General features: G+C 41.7%; 1 protein-coding gene across 7 annotated transcripts in view; it reads left to right on the forward strand.

Annotated features, from left to right (window-relative positions):
- The window catches only part of RNF144A (ring finger protein 144A), a 114,032-nt gene that overhangs the window by 16,967 nt on the left and 71,468 nt on the right, over window positions 1–25,597 (forward strand). For 4 of the 7 annotated variants that reach the window (XM_061211135.1, XM_061211132.1, XM_061211138.1 and 1 more), the window contains one exon: window positions 7,516–7,660. The exons of 1 other annotated variant lie outside the window; for it this stretch is intronic. The gene's annotated coding sequence lies outside the window, so the exon portion shown is untranslated. Of the gene's footprint in view, window positions 1–7,474; window positions 7,661–7,992; window positions 8,069–25,597 lie in introns of those variants that run through there. 2 more of the 7 variants (XM_061211133.1, XM_061211137.1) reach the window with 2 other exon arrangements.

Below are 25,597 nucleotides of genomic sequence, written 5' to 3' on the forward strand. Positions count from 1 at the left end.
TTCATACTCAACCTCTAGCAATTCATGAAAATTACCATGTAGGTGATCCTATCTGTTATGGCCTAGAGGATTCTCCTTCTGGTGAGCAGATCTTGGCTGTGACTTTGTGACCTCTCCAGATTTCAGGGGATTGGTTTGCCCTGTGCCCTCAGTTTTCTGATGGGTCCAAGAAGTTTCTGATTGTGGGTTTGTCCAACCCTTTCGTGTGAGGATGGGAGTGACAGCTCTTTATGTGTCAGAGCTGAAACCTCAGGTCTCCACCCTCAGTTTTCTGCCCACATGTGCTATTCTGCCTTACTCTCCTTTGTTCAATAACAAACCTTGTGAAGGCGTTGGCTGTGAGAGTGGAGAGGATATCAACGGAAACCAGGGCACTCAGAACTGCGGTGTGACGCTGGGGAACTTTGTGGGTCTGGGCCTTGACTTTTTAACCTATAAGTGAATGAAACCTCTGTTCCCTTCCAGCTTTGAATCTAACCTTCTCTTTCTTCTAAATTACTCATGATACTTCGCAGGATATTCTGCATAAGGTAGGTGTTCAAACTTTTCTTCAGTAGGCTGATAACTTTTTGCCCTTTGAAGTGGAACATAATTAGCTGAATAATCTTTTCATGGCTAATTTCATTGTTCTGTCATTTATGGGACATGATATAATGGATTTACATATATTAGGCATTTAAATATTTTTGAAAAACGTAGTGAATGACTTGAATGGAATTTTTCCAGGAAATATTTTATTTAAATTTTAGTTTTTAATAATGAAGTGCAAAAGAACCCAGACACAAAGGGTCACATATTGTATTATTCCTTTTTGTATGAAGTTCCCAGAATAGGTAAAACCATAGAGACAGAAAGCCAATTTCTGGTTGCCAGGGACCGGTTGGAGTGAGAGCGGAGATTAACTGCTTAGTAGGTAATGGGTTCTATTTTGGGGTGATGGGAATATCTTGGAACTTGATTGAGGTTCTGCTTGTACAATATTGTGAGTGCACTGAATGCACTGAGCTGTTAACTTTAAAATGGTTAATTCTATGTTATGTGAATCTGACCTCAATAAAAATTATATATAGCACATTAAAAATTCAAAAGTCTAACAGTATAAAAACTTTTACAGTACAAAGCAGTTCTTCCTTCTGCCCCAGGCCTTTAATCTTCTGAACCAGATGCACCTGCTATCAGTTTCTTATATACGTCCACACCAGTCCCTCTCACCTCCCTTTTTAAGTGGGAAATGCTGCATATTGCTTTTTTTCTACTTATTTTGGATTTTTCTTTATCAGCACATAAAGAACTTTTTTTTCTCCTTTTCAGAGCTACATAGTCAAAGGAGTTATTTTCTAAGTTCTTAAAGTTGGTGTGTGTTTTGTCTCACCATTCTAAATAAACCGTTCTTTCCTGTGGTAATGCCTCTACTATAGCAAGCTGCTTAATCTGTGCCTAATTCAGTATCCAGTTGGGTAAATCAATCTGCTCTTTGCGAGCAGGTTTAAACCTAAGAATTAGCTTCGTTTTTATGAGTCATTTCTTAGAATCAGGAAGAATGATGGTATTAGCCAAATGACTTTTATCACAACAAGAGAATTGAAAATCATTTAATTAATTGATAGTTGAGGAGCCAATGAATCTGTTCCATAGCTATAATTTGACAAATATCTCCACTGCTGAAGACTGTATTTTATTTTCCCCCAGAGAAGACAAATGTGAAATAACTAACTGCAGGACGACTCCAAAGGGATGGCTGTGGGGCCCTCTGTCCCCCAGTGTGCGATGCTATTAGTATACAATGCCCGTAGACAGAGATGGCTTTATACACGCTGGACAAGACCTCTATTCATCTCAGAGTCAAACAAATTGCACATATGAAAACCTCCACTCACTGTGGCCACAGAAGCTGAACCAAGTAGAACTACACGGATTTTTGAATTAGGAACTTTCAAGCCCAGCAGCAACTAAAAGACAGTTCTTGATTTGGAAATTGAAAGATGGGGGAGAGGTAGAGGGACTGCCTTTGGATCTCTTTTGAGTACTTGTGTGTATGGAATTGTAGGTAAGTGGGAGGATCTCACTCTCTGAGCTGGAGTCTGTGCTGATAACCAGTTGCGTCTCAATGTCCATTCAGTGTAGAGACAGACAGGAAGAAGGAAGAGCCTCCACTAACTCTAATCCCTGTGCCCATTGCAGAGCCGGTCCCGCTCTAAGGATTTGCTTCAGGGAGCCTGGAATGCAAAGCAATGGGGCTTTTTGTGGGATTTTAATTCAGTTTGCAATATGAGATCCTGTGTGAAGCCAAAGAAAAATAACTACTTTCTATCAATGTGTAGCATCTCATGGGTAATAGACTACATCAAAAATCTTTAGTTCTAAAAACTTAGAGTTACAAATGTAGAAAGTAAAAAAAAAAAAAAAAGTTTAATTAGGAATAAAATGAAGAGTAAAATTCCCTTTAGTATAAAGTGATTACTCACTGTTTTTTTCTACATTCTTCTAGAAAAGTTTTGTGTGTGTGAGTGTATAACTAAAACTTATGTTTGTGAATGGGATTATTATACACATTGTTATGTATTATGCCTTTGTATTTGCTGTTATGTCTTAGACATCTCTTCATACCAATGCCTGCAGGTCCAGCTCCTTCTTCACTTATATGAAAGACACCATCTTATTTATTCAGCTTGTCCCTCTTGATGGACATTTAAGTCACTTTCCAGTTTTTATCTTGCAAAGAGTGCTGTGAAGCATTCTGTCATCTGCCCGTTCCCAAAGTGATACCTGGTTATTCCGACCCCCGACATCCAGCACCCACTCTGATCACTATCGTTCCTCATTGCAGCTACTCCTTTTCCTCCTGGTCTTCAGAAATACTTCATCCCCACAGGATCGTCAGCCCTACTTTCTTTTCAGTGTTCACTGACACCCTTATGTCTTCAATCCTCTTCTTTCTGAAATGTGGCCCTTTCTCCCACTTTCATAATCACCTGGCAAAACCCATTTTTGGCTAAGTCCATTTTCCTGCTACTGTGTGCCTGCACCTGAGCTGCAGTGTGGAGGTGGGGGAGTGCTCCGCCTGGCCCCCTGCCACCCTAGATCTGCACAGTGCTACCTCAGCAGGGCCCAGCAATCCTGCAGTATGTGTGTATATATATATATGTATACGTATATATATATGTGGGTGTGTGTATATGTATTACGAAATTCTGAAGGTTCTGAGTGGTTATCCCTAACCCCAGTTTTTTATTTTGTTTTTGTTTTTTTTTGGCCGTGCCATGAAGCACAGCATGCAGGATCTTTGTTCCCCAAATAGGGATCGAACCTGTGTCCCCTGCAGTGGAAGCTCGGAGTCTTAATCACTGGACCGCCAGGGAATTCCCACAGTTTTTTTTTTTTATAAGCCTGGTTATTTTAGTGATTCCAGCTGTTCTTTGTTTGGTGAATGAATTTAACAAGGAATAATCTTATATATAACTCACTAATAAGACCCATTTATATATTGATGTACATACAATTGGTGAAATAATTTCTTTAATGCGTATTTTTGTACCAGGTTGGCTTTCTCAGGTTATTCCAAACAGTTGAGACCTTTGTTATTTGATGTAGCATCCCTGTTCCTATAAAAGGGTGAATTTATTAAATTTATATTGGAATGAAATTGAGATTCCAGAGGAACACAGACTTAGGAAACAAGAAGCCTGGTCCTAGGCTGTGGTGTGTCATATTTGCTTCCAGTGACAAACAGTAATGTTTTTTATGTTTAATCACCCAGGAGAGTAATGTGTGGGCATAAAAGTTCCTATCAAGTCTGATCTCCTTGAGAGCAGGATCATGCCAGATCCATTTTTGTATCATTCCTACCCAGCATCTCAGCAGATGGTAGGAGTGCAAAAAAAGGTTAATAACTGATAAATGTTTACTATAGGTGTTTCTGCTAAAACCCAGTACATATATTCCCGGTTCTCTGCAGCACCAGCACTAAAAATAGCAGGGCTTGTGGGGACCTAGGATGGGGACTGACCAGTCACAATCTGTGCAGCTTTGTAAGCAGAGCTCTGTGAAGGGCAGTATTTCATACCTGGAGGATTGAGCCGAGGCTGGAGGTGGCTACCACTTCCACGAAACGTGTGATTGAAGAACCACCGTGGGAAGCGCTGCAGCGCTTTAATACTTTAACCCCTGCCTGTTTGTGGAGCCCAGGCAATGCCAGTGTAAGGCAGCCCCCAGAGTGGGGCTCTGGAAGGTGAGCAGGGGTTTTCCGACCTGCTGGCAGCCTGAAAACACACAGGCTCACGGCGCAGCCTCCGGACAGAGAGCTCTGCGTGCAGCCTCTTTTCATGAACCTTTTTCTAATGCAGCTAAAACAGTCTTCTGTTGTCACTGCACCAGCTCACCGAGAGCTTTTCTTTCTTGCTGAAGATTATAGTTCTCTTTACTGGCTCTTCGTACCTGGGAAAAATGGTGGAAATGTGTAGTAAAGCAGACTTTTGTATTATCTTTTTTTTGAAGGGTTCCTATTGATTGCCAAGTACAGGCAGAGAAAAGATGTGCAAAACACAGCGTCACATTTTCTGAAGTTGGTACCTTGATGCTTCAGGGCAGAGGAGGAGCTTCCTGCAGATAGACAGGGTTGCTCTGTGCAGGGACCAGGTGATGGGCGGCGGTAGCTCAGAGCTTTCAGCCTCCACATCGAAGGCTGTAGACTTTGGGAGCTGGTCAGGAGCATTGCAGGAAAACTCACTTGCTCAGGCCACACGTGGGCAAAGCTTGTCGTTTTAGTAAAAGAACGGGGAGGAAGGGCTGGCTCCAGAAGAGATGTGGGTTTGTCCATTGGGATGTATCTCACGTCTACTCGGATGGAAACATCTGCTGCTCTCGGATGCCCTACTTTGAAGTGACTAGAAAGACAGAATTGATTTTGTTCTTTGCTTCCTGACCATAGCCTAAAAATAAGCCAAGTTCAGATGCTGGTGTTGCATTTCTGATGAGCAGGTGCTGTACTTGAGGAGAGAGAAACTTGGGAAATTCTGGAGTTATTATGCCTTTACATTTTTTCCAGTTGATATATTTCTTTTTTAATAATAGTTTCATTGAGATGTAATTCATATAGTATAAAGTTCATCATTTTGAAGCATACAATTCAGGGGTTTTCAGGATATTCACAGAGTTGTACAAGCATCACCATCATCTAATTCTAGAACATTTTCAGTTCCCTCCCAAATCCCTGATCCAATAGCCATCGCTCCTTACTCTGCCTTGCCTCAAACCCCTGGAAACCATGAATCTACTTTCTGTCCCTCTGGATTTACCTGTTCTGGATATTCCACATACATGTTTTCTTGCAGTTTGTAGCCTTTTTGGTCTGACTTTTTTTTTTTTTTTACTTAGCATGATATATTCATAGTTCATCCTTATTGTAGCATTTCAAATCCATTGTGTGGACATACCACATCTTGTTTTCACATTCACCAGTTGATGGACATTGGGGTGGTTTCCACTTTTTGGCTATTTTGAATACTGCTGCTATGAACATCCACATACAGGTTTGTGGACATTTGTTTTCCATCCTCTCGGGTGCATACCTAGATGTGGAATTGCTGGGCCATACGTGACTCTGTGTTTAACCCTATGAGGAGCTGCCAAACTATTTCCCAAAGCAGCTGCACCACTTCAGTTTCCAGTAGCAATGTGTAAGTGTTGAGAATTCTCCACACCCACACCCATGCTTGTTATCGTCTGTCTTTGATTCTAGTCAACCTAGTGGGTGTGATGTGGTGTCTCATTATGGTTTTGATTTGCATTTCCATAATTGAATAATCATGTTGAACATTTTTTAATGTGCTTATTGGACATTTGGATATCTTTTTTGGAGAAATGCCTATTCCGATCTTTTGCCCATTTTTTATTTGGGTTATTTGTCTTTTTATTGTTGATTTGAATGTGTTCTTTATATAATCCAGATACAAAGTCCTTATCAGATACATGATTTGTATATGTTTTCTCCCTTTCTGTGGGTTGATTTAACTTTATTGATGGTGTTCTATAACACACAAAACTTTAAAATTTTGATGGAGTCCCAGTTTATCTAACTTTTCTTTTGTTGTTTGTGCTTTTGGTGACATATCTAAGAAACTAGTACATAATCTAAGGTCACAAGGATTTACTCCTATGCTTTCTTCTAAGAGTTTTATAATTTTTGCTCTTACATTTAGGTGTACAATCCATTTTGAGTTAATTTTTGTGAAAGGTGTGAGGTCTGTGTAGAGATTCATTTTCTGAATGTCAGTATCATTTGTTGAAAAGCCTATCATTTACCCTCTGGATTGTCATGGCACTCTTGGCGAAAATCAATTAACCATAAATGTATGGGTTTATTTCTGGACTGTCAATTCTAAGCCATTGCTCTCTATGTCTTTCCTTATGCCAGTATCATACTCTCTTGATTACAATAGATTTTTTTTTTTGGGGGGGCATCCAAAAGTGTGAATTCTCCAACTTTGCTTTTCTTTTTCAAGGTTCTTTTGGCTATGTGAGATGTCTTGGATTTCTGTATGCATTTTAAGAACTGCTTGTCAATTTCTGCAAAAAAGAAAGCTGAGAATTTAATAGAGATTGCATTGAATCTGAAGACCAATTTGGGGAGTATTGCTGTCTCAACAATATTGTCTTCCAACCCATGAGCACAGGATGTCTTTTCTGTTTACTTAGTTTTTAACTTCTTGTAATGATATATTGGTGGTTTTCAACGTACAAATCTTGCATATCTTGTTAAATTTATTCATAAGTATTTTATTCTTTTTGATTCTGTTTTGGTGCTTTTCTAACAGCATATGTTATTTATCCATTGTACCAATTTCTGCCTTTTGATTGGAGCGTTTAGACCATTTAGTGTAACTACTGATAAGATAGAATTTATGTCTGCCATTTTGCTTTTTTTCCTTATGGATCTTAGGTCTTTTGTGTTCCTTTATTCCTCCATTTTGCCTTCTTTTGTGTTAGTTTCTAGCATACCATTTTAATTCTGTTGTTCATGTTTTATACATTTTTTCAGTTATTTTGTTAGTGGTTGCCCTGGGGATTACAGTTAACCTAATCTTGCCTTATGTTTAAACTTTTCTATGGCCCTAAACCTCTCCCTGTAGGAGTCCCATTGGGGCAAACCTGAATGACTGTGATTGGAAAAGGAGGGGACAGAAATGGAGACCCAGGGACACATTGTTATCTGAGAATTGTCTGTGTTGGTAGATTTATCTGTTAACTTCTTTGTGGAATTTGATTACCTATACCATGAACCTTAGTTTCTTCTCCAGTGATACTTTCCAAATGTTGATCAGATTAGATTTCTAGTAGTTATATCAATAGCTTTCCCTCTTGGGCTGGGGATTTGAAAGGCTGATGCTGGGTTCTAAATCAGCACAATGATCTTTGCTGCCCCCTGCCACCCCCCAACCTGCTCTCTAAGCTCCTGTGCCCTCCTCCTGCTCTCCAGGTGTTCACCCTGCTGAGTCTGATACACTGCCCATCCCCCAGGTCTGCAGGGACCCCAGTGCCAGAGATCTTCTCCCACTACTCCAGATGGGCAGCCTGCCATGAGAGGGAGGGCCAGCTGAGCACATCAGGACACCAGGATTTGGCCAGAAGACCGTTCCTCTCCTCCCATCAGGGCTTTTCAGAGGTAACTTTGAAATTGGAAAATGAAAGCTTGAAAACCTGCATTTATGTCTTCTTGGTGGAATCTCAGGCCATTGTTGGGAAAGACCCCAACCTGGATGGGTTTTCCTGTACCTCTTAACCACACCAAATAAGCAATTGCCTAGTTTGCTTCCCCTGAATGAATTTGAAGGATGGTCTTCAACATATTACGTTAAGTGGTTATAGTAATTGGTATTTTACAAAGATGACCCCACGGGTCCTCATCTTCTGCTTTTAACAAACTTATTGCTAGTCTTGTTTTGTAGACCAGGAAACAGGTTTAGAAGATCAAAGTGATGTCCCTAGGGTCTCAGTGATTCATTAAGTCGTCCAGAACATATGGATTGAACAACCGTATTGTGCCAGGTGCTGTTCTAACCCAGGACCCACGGTGAGCACAACAGACGCAAGCTTCTCTCATGGAGATGCCAAGTTGGGGGGGGGCGTGTGAGTGGAGGGTGGGGACAAGCACCAAGAGACTGACCACCATGTGAAGAAGTAAATTTTATGTCTCATTCCCAGGCATTAAGTGTTGTGGAGAAAATAAAAAGCTACCAAGTTTAGAGGGGTGGAGTTTTTTAAATGGAGTGCTCCTGGAGGTCTCATAAAAAAGTCGACATTTGAATGTGGATTTAAGGAACTGTGGGAATTAGCCATTTAACCGACTGGGACAAGAGACTTGGAGCTAGAAGAAAAGGTGGGTGTGAAGGCCCAGAGTCCAGTCTGTGCATCGCAGCACGTTGGGGGAACACCGAGAGGCAGGGGAGCCAGCAGAAGCAGTGAGTCGGGCGGCGGGGGGCAGAGAGTGGTCAGGAGGTAACAGAAACTTGACCATGTTTAGCATCGCGGGCTATTGGGGGGAATTCTAGGCTTTACGATGGGAAATCAGTGCAGTGTTTTAGGCAGAGGAGGGACGGGATCCATTCTGATAGGCTCATTCTGGTATCAGTGTTGAAGGATGGGGGGTAGACCAGGAGACCACTTAGAGGTCATTAGAGAAATCCATTGTAGTAATTCAGACAAGAGATAATTCGGTGGCCTGCTCCACTGGTAGCCGTGGAAGTAGGGAAACGTGGTCACATTCTAGATATATTTTGAAGAAAGAGCCTTTAAGATGTCCTGGCAGAATGGGTGTGGGGCTTGAGAAGAAGGGAAAGTCCGTCATGATGGCAGAGATTTTAGGTTGTGCAGCTAGAGGGAGTTGTCGCCACCTGAGATGGGGAAGTCTGCAGGGTGGGGAGGGTTTGGTGCCAAAAGAGGTTAGAAGTTCAGTTTTGAACAGGTTGAGTTTGAGATTGTAAGACCCCCCCCCAAATGGAGTTGCTGAGTGGACAGGTATATCCAGATCTGATAGTTGAAGATGGTGATCTGAGCTGGAGGTACAACGGGGGTCTTTGTCCTGCAGTTGGTATTTAAAGGAGTAAGGTCAGTGAGATCCTAGTGAGAGAGGAGTTCTCAGGAGGGGGCCCTGGAACATTCCGGCTTTAGGAGGAGCAAGGGAAGAGGGACACCAAGAGGCAGTCCCCGGAGAGGGAGGGGAAATCCAAGGGTGAGGCATCTCGGAAGCCACGTGAAATCGCTTCAGAAGGAGGGAATGGTGAGCTGTGCCCAGCGTGTGGATGGGCCAGATGAGGTGGAGACTGGAATTGACTCTTGGGTCAGTGCCACGCAGGTCATTGGTGCCTTCGGTAGAAACAGCAAAATGTCATGTGGGTCTGGTGACTATGGCAACCGAGGGAAAGACGGAGGGAGAACTCTTGAGACTGAGATTGTTGACCGCAGTTTGGAGAAGGTTTGCTGCAAAGGGGAGCCGAAAATGGGGTGGTACCTGGTGGGGTAAGTCAGGCCAAGAGAATTCGTTTTTAGTTGGAAGCATTAACGTTATTTATACATGGATGGGAATGATTCAGTAGAGAGTAAAAAGTTGATAATATAGGACAGAGGGTTGCTGGAAGCATGTCTTGAGTGGGTGAGGGAGGTGCGTTCGTGTACAGGTGGAGTTGTTTGCTTCAGGAAGAGCACAGATAGTTACTGGTGGGGGACGGACTAAATGACAGATACATGGGTGCCGAGGTGGTGCTCAGAAGAGGAGTTTTCTTCGGATTGCTTCTATTTTCTTTGTGAAATAGGAAGTCAAGTCACCAGCTGAGAGTGCCATGGTGCAGGAGGGCTTGTAAGTTTGGGGAAGAAGGGAAGGAGGTGCGGAGTGATCACCTGTTAGTCATAAGAGTCCACCTGGAGCTCTTGGCCGCAAGTTGAAAGACCCCATCAGTGAGAGAGATTGTGTGTTTTTCTAGACAGCTCAGCTGGGGAGTTGAGGGCACACACACAATAGCTCAAGAATTGAATTATGGAGATCTGTGAGTCTGTTTCTGTTTTGTACAAAAGTTCATTTGTATCAATTTTTAATTAGATTTCACATATACATGATATCATATGATATTTGTCTTTCTCTGTCTGACTCACTTCACTTAGTATAATGTCTAGGTCCATACACGCTACTGTATATAAAATAGATAACTAACAAGGACCTACTGTACAGTACGGGGAACTCCACTCAATATCCTGTAATAACCTATATGGGAAAAGAATCTGAAAAAGAATGATGGATACATATATAAGTATAACTGATTCATTTTGCTGTCCACCTGAAACTAACACAAATTTGTAAATCAACTGTACTCCAATAAAATTAAAAAAAAAAAAAATTGAATTATCATTTGGCTGAGCAGAGAGGGACAAATTGAAAGGGGTGGCCCCAGCAATAGCATCTGCAGGAGAGAGATGGCCCAGGTCACCTGGAGATTACCACGGTGACTTGAGGACAGAGGACATCAGTCATGAGGAGGAGGTTGGGCTGGGCGATGGGGGGATTGGAGGTGCAGGAGAAGGGCCAGAGCTGTCTGGCCGGGGACACTGGAGAGAGCGGCTGGGGAGACAAGAGGTGGTGGGCTGACCGTGTGCCTAAACCTGGGGATTTGGGATGCTTTCGGGAACCTAAATTCCAACGTTCTTTCCCCCGAGCCTCAGGTTCTCATCACCCCGCTTTGCCTTTTCACTGCCTGCCCTTTATTTTCTAAATTTTTGGGGCCACACCTCTAGGCTTGTGGGATCTTAGTTCTTAGACCAGGGATTGAACTCGTAGTGAGAGTGTGGAGTCCTAACCACTAGGCCACCAGGGAACTCCCTCACTGCCTGCCCTGTAAAAGGGCCTGCTCGAGAACTCTTGTTGAATCCCGAACCAGATACCAATATTACCAATGTTCCTCTGGTAATACGGGGGATATCTTGCTGATTTCTTACCAACACATTTCTTTGCTGAGGCAGAGGGAGGCCTGCAGCCGGATCATCCGTGCAGTAAACACACAGGAAATGTGACAGCTGACATTTGAAGCTGCCCTTCCCCTTCTTCACAGGCCTTGGACACTAAGAGGATTTTTCTTTTTCTTTTTTTTTTTTTTTAACCTCGACTTTAACGTTTTAGGGTTATTGCATCCCTCTCTGCAGTACATTTGTTGGTCCAGAGATAGAGTTCCCTCAGGTATGAGGAAAACATGAAAGCACCCTGGAAAAAATGTACTGCAAGGCCAAGTGGAATTGTGCATTCTTTCCTGAATCTGCCCACTCCCACCTCCCAGGACGTTCTGTTTGGGAATCTGTCTCCAGCAAATTCCAAGAGCTGAAATGGCTTCATAGTTACAAAAGATTCATGTTGAAGAAGCCAAAATACCAGAAAATGGCATTCCAGCACAAGCAAAGATATTTTTAAATGTTTAGGATTCATAAAGAGAAACAGCCTCCGTAGGATATAAACCACCCCCAATTCACACTTCTGTCATTGACGTAGCTATATCTAAAAGATAGTTTTCTTTTTTCTTTTTCTTTCTTCCCCAAGTGGAGAATGTCATTAGTAAGAAAATAAATCTTCTGTTAAGAAACTTTAACTGAGCCTTGGCCTTGACTCAGCCTTGGGAATGGCCGGCATTTGGAGAGCTGCAGCTGGGACAGCTGGGCTCAACCCTGCTCTTCGCTGGTGAAGCTTTAAGGCAAAGGTCGTTTAAAACTCTAACTAGAATCGAAAATATCAATACCCTGCTTAACTTCTCATGGTTTTGGAGTGGCTGAGGTGGTTACACGAGCAATATTTTTCGAAATAGAAACACTTAGAGATGCTGTTCTGAGATGCTATGGTGGAAGGTCCTGTTAAAAGAAATCTTAACGACCACATTTCCCACATTTGTCTCAATTGCAGTTTCTTTGAATTTTTTTTTGTTCTTTTTGTTGTTTTGTTTTGAGAGCTATATGTGCTATCCTCTAAGCCGTGCTGTCAAGTCAGTATTTCCTGGGTAAGTCTCCGTGAGCGTTCCCGGTGTTTCCACATCCCAAAGTCCAGAGGCAGCGAGAACCACTGGTCAAGGAGAAGCAAGTGCCTGTTCCCTAGGACAGTGTGGATTTCTCTAGACAGCCAAGCATCAGACACCTAATGAACATCTGTTATGTGCAAGGTCATGTGCTTGGGCCAAGAGGGATGGAAGAGTAGACATGGGGCGGGTTTCTGCTGTTATGTTTTCCTTTGACTACTGTTAACAAGCAGATGTGGAACGCCAATTCCCAAAACTTGAGCGCAGGACAGAGCAGAAGTGAGGCTGTGGGAAGTGGGCGCTGAGTACTAGATCCCTTCACGGCTGAGACATGTCTGAGTGGAGAGGAGAGACGGACAGAGATGAGAAGGCGGTACGGAAGGCCACGCGGGCTGGACCCTGCAGGTTTGGAGTTACACTCTTTCCTGTGGCTGGTCGGGAACCATTATGATTTGCTAAGGGTAGTGACAGGATTTTTTTTAAAAAGTGATTTGGACAGATTCATTGGGCACTCTTGTTCTCCTAATACAAAGAAAAGATGGAAAGCAGGGAAAACAGTCAAAAGGAAAAGTTTGATCATGTGGCTTAACAAAATTAATGGAATATTTTCCCCCCGATTTAAAAAATACAGTACGTTTTTGATTATTCCCCAAAGCCTAAGAGCAGAGCTTCACAAACACATGCAAGCACTTTTACCAGAGAAATATCATCCTTCTATCATACTTATGATTTTAGCTACATTTAGCATTGCTTGATTAATATCAGTGAGGAAACCTTTAGTATCTAGTCATTATTATGTATTGAAAACTGCGTAGCATAATTGAATTATCTCAATCTCATTTTAATCCTGAATTTACTTATTTTAATGGCTGACTTTATGAGTGTATTCCGTAATTTATCTATCATCTATATATAAACACACTTATTTGAATTTAAAAACAAGGTAAAATCTTTCTGATAGAAAGGAATTCTCATTGGCTCATTGGTTTGACAGTGAGTTATTGGAAGGAGCTAAATATGCAAATACTATGGACAAACATACAGTTGAAACATGGTTATAATAAAATCATGTATTAAGGTATTTTCTATGGAGAGGTGCATTGAAATGAATGTATTTTTTCTCAAATTTTTTTCTGAGTGTATTTGTTGAAACAAGGGGCCTCTATAGTCAGCATGTTGTACATTAGATCCTCAGATCTTATTCATCTTGTAACTGAAAGTTTACACTCGTTTACCAACCTCTGCCTATTTCCCACACCCTCCTGCACCTGGCAACCACCTTTCTACTCTTTGCTGTTTCTCTGAGTTTTACTTTCTTTCCTTTTTTTTAGATTCCACATGTAAGTGATACCGTGTGGTCTTTTTCTCTGTCTGGCTTATTTCCAGACAGAGAAATAGCCTCCAGGTTCATCCAGGTTGTTGCAAATGGCAGGGTTTCCTCTTTTTTTGAGGCTGAATAATAATAATAATAATTTTATATATATATATATATACACACACACACACACACAAACACACACACACACACACACACATATCATGTTTTCTTTATCCATTCATCTGCCGACAGACCCTTAGGTTTTTCCATACCTTGGCTGCTGTGAATAGAGCTGCAGTGAACATGGGGGTGCAGATATCTCTTTGAGTTCATGATTTTGTTTCCTTCGACATATACCCAGTAGTGGGATTGCTAGATCATATGGTAGTTATATTTATAATAATTTGAGGACCCTCCATACTGTTTTCCATAGTGGCTGTACCAGTTTACATCTCCATCATGTGTCCAAGGGTACCCTCTTCTCCACATCCTTGCCAGCATGTGTTAACTCTTGTCTTTTTGATAATAGACATCCTAACAGGTGTGAGGTGACATCTTCTTGTGGTTTGATTTGTGTTTCCCTGATGAATGGTGATGTTGAGCATCTTTTCATGTACCTGTTGGCCATTTGTACATCTCCTTTGGAGAAATATCTATTTAAGTTCCTTGCCCGTTTTAAAATTGGATTATTTGTACTTTTACTATTTTTTCAAAATAAATTTATTTATTTTTGGCTGTGTTGGGTCTTTGTTGCTGTGCGCGGGCTTTCTCTAGTTGCGGTGAGCGGAGGCTACTCTTGATTGCGGTGTGCAGGCTTCTCATTGCGGTGGGTTCTGTTGCTGTGGAGCACGGGCTCTAGGCGCGTGGGCTTCAGTAGTTGTGGCGCATGGGCTCAGTAGTTGTGGCTCGCAGGCTCTAGAGCGCAGGCTCAGTAGTTGTGGCGCACGGGCTTAGTTGCTCCACGGCATGTGGGATCTTCCCAGACCAGGGCTCGAACCCGTGTCCCCAGCATTGGCAGGTGGATTCTTAACCACTGCGCCACCAGGGAAGCCCTGTACTTTTACTATTGAGTTGTATGTGTTTTTTCTATATTGGATATTAACCGCTTATCAAACGTAAGATTTACAAATATTTTTTTCCCATTCTGTAGGTAGCCTTTTCATTTTGTTGATGGTTTCCTTTGCTGTGCAGAAGCTTTTTAGTTTGATGTTTACTTTTTTGTTTACATTGCTTTTGTTGCCTTTGCTTTTGGTGTCAAATAAAAAAAAAATCATTGTCAAGGCTGGTGTTATGGAGCTTACTGCCTAGGTTTTCTTCTAGGAGATTTATGGTGTAAGATAGGGGTCTAGTTTCAGTCTTTTGCACGTGACTATCCAGTTTTTCCAACACCATTTATTGAAGAGATTATTCTTTCCCCATTGTATATTCTTGGTGCCTTTGTTGAAAATTAATTGATCCTATACATATGGGTTTATTCCTGGGATTTTTATTATGTTTCATTGATCTATGTGTCTGTTTTACCCAACACCATACTGTTTTGATTACCATAGCTGCATCATATAGTTTGAAATTGGGAAGTGTTCAGCTTTGTTCTTCTTTCTCAGGATTGCTTCAGCTATTCATGCATATTAAAAAAAAATAAATGATATACTAGAAATTACATTTTTTGAACTGTTGCTACTTTATTTTAAAAAGGCAATATTTCCAATATGCCAGAGGTTACGTATTCTGCAACTATTTAAAATTCTTCTATAATTTTTAATGGCGACTGAGGAATGTGCTAAAGGCCTGTGTACTTGTAAAAGGTTATTTTTGGCTATAGCCCAGCCCCTCTCCAGCAAAACCAGAAAATCTCTGCTTTGGGCCACACAGAGCAAATTCAAGGCTTTGTGGTGTGGTGGGAAGTGATGGACACAGTGGGTCAGAAGACAGGCCTAGGCCCAGCTTCTCCACTAACTGCCCAGTGCAGCTTGGGAAAGTCACTGACATCTCAGAGCCTGGATTTTTTCATAGCAAAACGGGAATGACAGCAATGCTTCCCTACCTACCCGGAAGTCCCTTGTGAGGATCAGATGTGAGTGAAGGATGGGGACGTTTCTCATGATGTGTAAACAACTGTCAGCTATTATTTACTGGTTAGGAACCAAATGCAAGTGAAATGACCACCTGCAGCCTCCTCTGGGACCTGAGGGAAGGGGTGGTGAGGGTGGTGTGCGTGCAGGTGGGGCCGGACCTTGGAACCACAGAAGATGCAAACAAGATGACAGGAAGCATATTGCTCACAGCTGTGGGGAGGGCTAGGCGTTCCCACAGTCATGCGCGTTTTGTTCTCTGAGGAGGGATATTCTGATTACTAGGGAGGGCTGCAGGAATTTGGAGGATCTGGCTAAGGGATGTCTTCCAGCACAGGAGGGAGAAGCCACAACCCTAGAGAGTTTGATTTACTCTCTGGCTTCTGAAGCCACTGTCCAAATGTCTAGGGAGAGATGAGGTAACTAGTGATGGCTGCTAATAGCTGTCGTTGGTATATCGCTTTGGAGTTCATACAGGAACCTCCATGTGCACTGTGTACTGTTATTAGCTTACACAGCTCTCCTGTGATTATAGCTATTGTTCTTCCTACTGTCCAGTTGAGAAAACTAAGACTGAGAGCGACTTGTTCAAGATGATGCAACTGGAAATTGGTGGTGGAGCCCAACAAAGCCAGGACACCCAACTTCCAGATCTCACTTGACCTTTCTGCCTGATAAGGAAGGTTTTGTATGGACTCTCAGCCCCCAGGAAAGCAGGGAAGATTAGGAAGTCTTGGAGAACATCTTGGTTCAGAAAGTTCAGAAAGGAAGTTATTTAAGTTTTTTTTTTTTTTTTTTTTTGTGCTGGATATGGTTAACTTTACAAGAAACTTCCAAACTGTTTTCTACATTGGCTGTAACATTCGGCAGTCCCATGAGCAATGTATTAGAATGTCACTTCCTCTGCATCCATGCCAACAGGAAGTTATTTAGGTTTGCAAGACATCTTGAGTGCCAGTAGTAACTATGGGAGGGGCTATATATATTGAAATGTGATGAATTATTTGCAGAGTTTAGGAACATCCTTGTGAAGTCCATTAGTGGGCGGGGTTGGTGTGGTGAGGGAAGAGGCCAGTTGGGCTCTGGGGCATCCATCCCTAGAAGTGTTAGGAAGTGTAGGCTGTATAAGATGACCACAAGGTACTTTGTAATTTTGTTCTGGATTCTCTCTGCTCAGTTCAAGTTCAACACTGTGGTGCAAGCTGAAGTGAACACCAGAGAGTGTAATCTTATCACTAATATCCCCCAGAAGGAAAATCAAATGAACTATGGGGTTTTGAAACATCAGAATGAAGATCATACTGTGATTTCTCCACTGTGTGAGTGAGTGAACTGAATGTGAGGATTAACAAGAAGCAGGATGTTTTGTGTATAAATTGCTCCAAGATGGGGAAAAAATCATATTTCATAATCTTTGAAGAGGGGGCTAGCCAGGGGAAAACATTTCATAGTCCTTTTTTCCCCCGTGTTTAGGGAATCAAAAAGCTTCCAATAGAATAGAGAAGAAATTACAAGTACAGAATCTGAGGAAGGTTCTTATTCTTTTATAGGACAGGACCCAAAGGGTGTCCTCTTTATTGAAAGGATCATGAAATCTGTAGACCTTAAGAGCTGGTATTGGAGTTGAATCTGGACTTCTTGTGCCCAGAGCTGCCTCCCTGGCCAGGGAGATGGAGGCGTGGGATTGGGGGGGCGGTGTGGGCATGGTCCAGGACATCCGTTCAGAGAGCTGGCCACCAGCTCAGCCCGGACATCCTTGTTTTCTTTAATTTCATCGATGATGAATCAACAATGAGCTTTCTGAATCCAATGAGCTATCGTTGCTCATAACCACCAAATTCGAGTTCCTAAAGCTTACCAGTTAAGCTGGTTACTCAATTTTTAAAATACGTATATGCATGTAGTAAAATTATTAAAATACAGACAGGTTATTAAATACAAATGTAAATGCTTCATCTCTTTGTCCTCCCTAGAGAAAACCACTATTTATTTTTAATTTTTTTTTTAGTTTCCCCATCTAGAAAATTTAGTACCCATGAAAAGATACCCATTTTAAATCTGAACCAGATTAGACAACACCATTCTAAGCAGAGCTTTTAAAGAAATGTGTTAAGTCGGATCCGGTACATACAACACTTTATGTATGTGAGTTATGAAGCATAATTAGTGAATATCCATCAACCTGTCTCTTAAACAAAAACATCATTAACACTGTGACATTGATGTGGACATTTTCCTCTATCTGACTGCTCTTTCCCCCACACTATCATTTAATCTTCCCGTGCTATTTTTGGTAGTCTGTATTCCTAAAAGTATATATAATGTTACTCAGTAAAAATTGTGTCATGCTGTTGTGTTCAGCGTTTTGTTTCTAAGATTTAACCACCTTGTTCCGTGAGGCTATATTTATTCATCTCACTTACATAATATCTGATAAGGTTGACATCCATGCTTCCTCCTGTCAGTGGGTGTTTGAGTTATTTTCAGTCTTTTACTGTCACAAAATACTCTGCTATTTATATTCTTGCACATATCTCTGCTATACGTACACCATTTTTTTCCCCTTGGTTATATACCTAGGAGGAGAGTTTGGGCCTGAAGAAAGGCTAATTCATGACCAGCTTTACAAGAAAATGTCCTGGTGATTTCCATAGTGATTATACCACCAAGGCACATTGCCATCAGCAGGGAATAAAAGTTTGCTTTAAGATTCATGCCTGCCTTATCCCAACACTTGGTGTTATTGGACTTCTTAATTTTTGACAAATTAATAGTAAAGTGAACTTAATGTACCAATAATATTGAGCTTCTTTTCACATATTTAATTATCATCTGTTTCATCTATTGTAAAAGGACTGTTCATCTCCTTGGTCTAGTTTCCCAGTGGGTTGTATATTTTTTTTCATTGATTTGAAAGCATTCTTTATATATTCTGAAGATTCATACTGTTAAAAATATTACCTTCTAGTTTGTGCCATATATTTTCACAAGGTGCTTTTTGATGAACAGGAGTTCTTGATTTTAATGTATTTAATGTATACAACCTTGGCCATTTATAGTTAGAGCCTTTCATTTAAGATATTCTTCTGTATCCCAAGGTTATAAATTACTCCCTTATTTTCTTTTATCAGTTTTACAATTATTTGGAATTAATTTTTGTGTGTGATAGAGGAATCCAGGATTATTTTTATCCATAAAGAATAATAATTCGCCTAGTACCACTTATTGAATAATCCTTTTTTTCTATTGATCTGGGATGTACAGTCTATAATATATTGAGTTTCCCTAAGTGCATGGGTTTTTTTTGTGTGTTGTCTCTATTTGTATGTTGGTTAATTTGCCCACCTCTGTATCAGTGCTGCCTGCTCTTAATTACTGTAGCTGTCTACGAAGTCTTGATATTTGATCCTTTCATCTTTTCCCTCTTATTGGGTGATGTTTGGCTGTATGTGGACTTTTGCTCTTCTATAGAGATTTTAGAGTTAGTTTATGAAACAGCAATAGCAACAATAAAAACAACAACAAAACCTGTGGGGAATTTGCTTGGATTGCATTCAATCTATAGATCAATTGAGAAAAAATTGACTTTTTTTGATATTGAGTTCTCCTATCCATGAACATTGTGTCAGTATCCATATATTTGTCTTCACAAGTGTTTTTTGGGAAAGCTTTATACTTTTCTGTAGATAGGTCTTACTCATTTGCTGTGTGCTCCTAGGTACATGTGACATGTTTGTTTGTTTCCAGCCACCTCAGTTTTGGGGTGCCTTCAGAGATGGCATCTTTGCTGGAGGATAAAAGTGTAATTAATATCTATACATTGATCTTGCATCCAGCCTCTTAACTAAACCTTTAGTATTTCTAATATTTTGTCTATGGATCCTCCTATATGTAAAAAGCCATTTGTGAATAATTAAAGTATGGTTTATTCCTTTCAATTCTCAGATTTTCTTTTTCCTGTTTTCCTTGTTTGAGTTAGGACCTCCAGTACAATAATGAATTGGAACAATAGAAGATAGCCCTTCATTGTTCCTAATCTTTATAAGGAGTGTTCTAATTTGATTAAGAATGTTGTTTGCTATCACTTTTTTTCCAAATACCCTTTATTAGGTTAAGGAAGTTCCCTTATGTTTCTGTTTTACAGAGTTTTGTTTTCTGCTTTTATTCGTTAAGTGTATGCTGAGTTTTATCAAAGGCTGCTCTGCATCTATTAGGATGACTGTATGATTTTCACTGTTTTCCTATTACTATGTTATCTTACACGTATGGCTCATTCCGATGGTAAACTCTCTTCTATGCCTAGGATAAATCTAGCTTGTTTGACTTTATTTTTTTTCCCCTAAATACATGCCTGATGCACATCTGGATTCTATTTGCTCTTACTTTGTTTTAAATTTTTGTTTCTTTACTCATGAGTAAGTTTGGCCTCTATTTTTCCTTTCTTTAACTGCTTTTTGTCTGATTTAGAGAGAGGATTTTTTTTTTCTATTTTTCTATTTCTTGCAAGATTTTCTGTATGATTTGAATTATCTGCTCTTGAAATTTTGGAAGTACTCAGCTAAAAACAAGAACTCGTGCTTTCCTCGTTGCAAGATTTTTATCTATTTAATTTTTTTGAGGCTTTTAAAATGATCTGAATCCCTATTTCTTTTTAAACTGAATTTCTTTCAGTTTTCTTAAATTATATTTTTCTAGGAGTATATTCCTACTTACCTGTTTTTCAAATTAAAATTAGCCTAAAATTATTCATTTAGTTTAAAATCCCTGCTATCCATTTTTTTCATTACAAATATGTTAATTGGGCCATATCTCTTTTTTCTTCCTTGACCAATCTGCCAGACAGTGTATGTTTTATTATTATTTTCAAAGAAAAATACTTTTGACTCTGTTGACTCTATTTTAACTTTGTGTTTTATTTATTTTTGTTTACCTGTTAATAGGTCTTTTCTTCTACTTGCTTTGTGTTTATTCTGCAGTTGCTTTTCTAACTTCTTAAGACAGAGACAGCTCAATAACTTTTAGACTTCTTTTTAAATATAAGCATTTAAGATTATAAATTTCTTAGTACTGCTTAAATGGCATCTCATAGGTTTTGTTAAACAATATTCTCAGTATGTTTAGTTCTACATGTTTTTAAAGTTCAGTATTTTCTTCTAAACCCATGAGTTTATTGATAAGTCTTCTGTGATTTTCAAGCATGGAGAATCTTTTCATTATTGATGTTGTCTTAATTGCACTGATGTCAAAATACATGATCCATATAATACCAGCTACTAGAAATTTGCTGGTCATTCTTTATGTCCCTGTGTAAGGTCAGTTTTTGTAAATGTTCTGTGTATTTTTGAGAAGATTGTGGATTTTCAGTTTGTTGGTTATGAGAGTTCCTATGTGTATTAAATTTAGATTGTTAATAGTGCTTTTCATATCACCTCTATTTTTCCTAATTTTCTATATTTGCTATATTAAACAATGTATTGTGATTTCCCCACTGTGGTGGTATATTTGTCATTTTTTTCAGAAACTATTTTATTTTTACTTTTTATATTTTGAAGCTATTTGATATATACAAACTTAGAATTACTATAGCTACGTAATGAATTGGGTATTTTATTGTTACATAATTGCCTTCTTTTACTCTAGCTATGTTTTTTGCTTTAAGTCTTCTTTTGTCCGATAGCTTTCTTTGGGTTGCATTTTTCTGGACCACCTTTCTCCATCCTTTGACTTCCAATCTTTCCAGTTTCCTATGGTTTTATGTGTATCGCTGTTTTTAAATTTCAATTTTATCATTTATTTCTTTTGGCTATTGAGTTTAATCAGTTTATTTCTCATACGATTTAATAGGGTTGGTTATTTTCCTACTAAATTATTTTTATACTATTTTCTTTGTTGCTTTTTTTTTAAAGTGCATGTTTGTTTCTTTGTATTCTTTTTCCACTTCCTCCTTTTACATTGGGCAGTTATATATTCAATTTCTCTTCTCTTAGTGGAAACTGCTGAAATTTTACCATAAATACATCTAAGGTCTAAAATAAATATTTTAACTCCTTAATTCTCAAAATACACAAAAGCCTCAGAACACTGTAATTAACTTGGAAGCATATAAGCTAGGGGTACTTATTTATTTATTTTTGGTTCAGTATTTTAACTGAACTTTAGTTATCTTCCAGTGTGAGAGACCTTTGCAGAATCTAATTCATGGTGTTGAGAGAAGTAGATATCTCCCATTTTTTTGTCTTAAAGTAATTACATCTTTGTTGCTACCGAAGATACGGATGGTTTCCAAGCCCATTTCAGTATTGGGAGCATCACTGTGGGTGATAACCCCTTACTGCTAGGAAGGTTTTCATGACACTTATGTAGATGGTCAGTGAAATGGGTGCAGCAAGTGTTAGTGTAAAGAAATATTTGTTGGTCAGTTTGGACCAGATGACCGATCCAGATGTAACCTGTATGTAAACAGAGGGGCTTCCTTCATACATCATACAAACATACAGAAAGGACACAACAGCATTAACATTACTTCTTATCAACATGGTATTCTAGATTTTTTAATTCTATAATTTCATTTTACCCTTATTTTCTATAGTATATCAACACTTACAAAGAGACATACACCCTCTTCCCTCAAAAAAAAAAAAAAAAAAAGTCCAAGTGTGTATTTCTTTAAAAAGGAACCTCTCTGTCCCATGTTTTTCTCAGTGACTTGAAGTTCTGGGACATACCAGGGTTTCATTATCCAAAGGCTGGCACTATGCCAGACCCTATGGGGCAAGATCGCCATGCCCTCTTCTCCTGCATGCTTCCCTGCCAGGCAGTGCCGATGTGTCTGGATATAGAATTGTGGAGTGTTCTGCTTAAAGGAAATCGTGCTGCTCATGTAGCACGTGGTTTCCACAGTTATTTCGGGGAGGTGGTTCAGTGATCCTTTCTTCAAAGAAGTCTTCTGGAAGCCTGATGTCTCAAAAATAAACAGGCTCAGATTGGAACAAACTTGGGGCACCTGTAGCCCGTGCCAGTGAAGGCCTGCCCACCCTGGCCCCCAGGGAGGGCCGGGGAAGTGCAGACCTCACACAAGGCCTTTCTTTCTAGCTCCTAGCTCAGCAGAGGGGCAGCTGGAGACCTCAAAGGGTCCCCAGGTTGGCTGGGGGCTGGACCACAGATCAGGTCTTTGCATCCTTTTCTAGGCCTTTCTGCCACGAATAGTTCATTTCCACAGCCAGGACAACTGCTCCTTCGTGCAAAGCCCATTAGGAAGCGATTTCCACGTTTCCACTTTCATTATTTTCTTTATATTCAGAACCACGTCTAGACGTTTTGCTTGGGTGACCCCAGTTCACCAGCTAGACTTGCTGCGTCCTGTGTCTTCTGAAACCCCAGCCCCGGGTCTGTTGCCGGCTTTCTTAGGGGTCTCCCAGACTGGGGAAAAGGTGGCTGGTAACAGAGAGATGGTGACAAAAAGCCTCATTTTATTCTCTGTCTTGGGTTTGCTTCAGGCCCTTTGCTGGTCTTCTCACTGCTGGTCACAGAGCGACCCATTCCTTCAAGCAGACAGACCACATGCTATTTCTGTTCTGTAAATTTCCAAGGCTTCTTCCCTGGCCACCTCTCCAACCACACGCAGGAGCAAAAAGTGTATTTGCAGCTATAATCAGCACGCTTAAATGCTGGTTAAATTCAGAGTAAGTACAAAATCTGTACTGCTCGTGACTCCAAAAGAAGCTATAAAAATATCACATGGCCTTGAGCCCTCCGAGACCTTTGACAACGAGGTGGTCCCTCTGAATCTTTTCAAGGCTTATGGCTGTTCCAGAATATCCCAGATTACATGGTAAGGGGGGGGGTGTGATTCATAGAGGATTGAGTCTTGGCTGCCGACTGGCAAATTCCTCTCTTGTTTCTATTTTTCTGGGACAAGATGCACAGTAATGGTCATTTATTTTCTTGTCAACTCTTTGAGGGCGGCGCTTTCCTTAATTGTCTCGGTAGCCTCAGTGTCTGGCACACGTATGGACCTGAAATAGTTGTGAAGTGGCTGAACTAGAGAGTCAGGGGGCGGGGAGAAGAAGGGGCCGCCAGCTCCCTGCCTTGACGCTCCCACGCGGACGCCTCTGATGCTTTCCCGTTTCATTTGTGCAGTCCCCATGACCGCCCCATGAGAAGTGGGGTGGTTGCTTTTAATCCCACATTACAGGTGAGGGTGCTGAGGCTTCCAGGGGGTGTGGAATCATCCAAGAGCTTGTGAAGTTAATGTGCAATTGGCTCTTGAGTCTAGGTCTCTTGAATCTTAGGGGTTCTTTTCGTCTCATTACTGGTATGTCCTCAAAGATGCTCTTTTTTAATCTACTGGCCCCTGGGGGCACTGGGCTGCCTCAGCATCACGCTCTGGAAGGCTTGCAACTTTAGATCCCACGCCCTCACACGTTCTCTGGTAGCCTTTCACTATGTACATACACTACTGAAAACAGAGAGGCCACTTCCAAATTGTTACTGATCTTCAGCAAAGTTCTAACTGGTTTCTCTGCCCCGGTAATCTAACTGGATTACTGCCGCGGAGTAATCGTCCTAAAATGATAAACATACTCTCTGTTCAAAACTCCATCACTGGCTCCCAGAGCTTCAAGGACCAAGATAAGAGTCTTTATCTGAACCCACGAGGCAGCTCCAGCCTACCTGCAGCCTTGTCTGCTCTGAGGCCCCCGGCACACACCTGGCTGGAGTCCAAGGAGTGATTTCTCAGTTGTTACTCCCTTCCCTCTGTCCAGTGTCTGCAGGAAGCTGTCCTGAGAGCCAGTTCGGTGGAGAAGCCCCTCTCCTGTCCCCTGCGTTTGCTTCTGTTGGAGCCTGTGTCCCTCCTCCCTGTCATCAGGATTTAACCAGCTCTGAGCGAGCTGTGAGCTTGGTGGGGAAGACCGTGCATCTCCTTGGGCTCTGACAGCGCCTGGAGGGCCATGCACTTAGTCAGTGAGTAAACGAACTGCGTTTACAGTTCAAAAATTCCCTCTTGAATCCCCTTACACGTGTGTGCGCAGTATGGGTATTTGGAAGGATGTGATGGAGAGGAGGGAGCTTGCCATGGGGTCACTCAGAGGGAACCTGCTCTACCTGACGTTCACCTTGGCGCTGGTCCTGGGCTCCAAGCCCCTGATGTACGGACGGCGCTGTGGCCTCTGCCAGGGAGGCTGCCCCACGGGGTTCGTCTCTTTGTTCTCCCAAGCAGCTCTGCACAGCGCTCTGGCACGGCGCTGGCTCTCAGCCATGTTTATGGGATTATATAACACTGTAATTTCTCTCAACACTTAGACTTTTTGAGCCTTTTCGGTTCTGGGCCTCTCATAGATCCCAGAGGACACTTAGAGGGCTGCTCTGAGAGCTAATTCTACAAATGCTTTCGTTGTAATAAAAGCAGTGTCCTTTGCTCCACCCTTTCCAGTCTTTGAGCTGTGTCACCCTGTGTGTCACCCTGTGTGTCACCCTGTAGGCCCCGTGGGGACCTCACACTCCCTGCTTTCCCAGCGCCCTGTCCTGACTGGTCAGCAGCCCGATACAGGTTCTCGGTTTTTCTCCTGGACCGAGGCCACCTCATCTTGAATGTGTCCCATCAGTCACCGACAGACTGGGCTGGGAGCGGCAGGGGGCGTTCCGGGAAGCATGTGGGTCCCTGGAGGGCTTCTGCCCCGTGCGTGGAGCGGACAGAGGGACGCCCGGCAGTCTGTGGGGTGGCTGTCGTGCGGCTACCTCAGGGGGCAGGCCCGCTTGTTCTCAGGATGCTGGGCCCCGTCCCATCGGCCCTGCCCCTGCGGCCCCTCCGCAGGCCCCCTGCTCTGGACTGCTGCTCCTGTAGAAGCTGGGAAAGGTCCAGAAAGTAAACAGGAGTGATGGAAAGACAAAGCCCAGCTAACTCGCTAATGCTGTGACAGAGATGGTGTACACAGACAGACGGACAAAAAACAGACAAGCTCTTCTTGCTCTCCTTCCATCACCCAGTGAGGGAGAAAAAAAGCCCTACTGCAGGTAGAGCAGTTTCTAAGAAGGAAGGTCCTTAGCTCCCCCCAGGCCTCTTGGCACAGACCTTGAGAAAGTGGCATGGGACCCGCCTGTGGTTCCGGGGAAGCTCTGGGCCCCTTTGGGCATCACACAGTCGGGCTGGGACTCGCACCTTTAGCTGA

Source organism: Eubalaena glacialis, chromosome 14, assembly GCF_028564815.1.
Source record: "Eubalaena glacialis isolate mEubGla1 chromosome 14, mEubGla1.1.hap2.+ XY, whole genome shotgun sequence".
NCBI classification, from domain to species: domain Eukaryota; kingdom Metazoa; phylum Chordata; class Mammalia; order Artiodactyla; family Balaenidae; genus Eubalaena; species Eubalaena glacialis.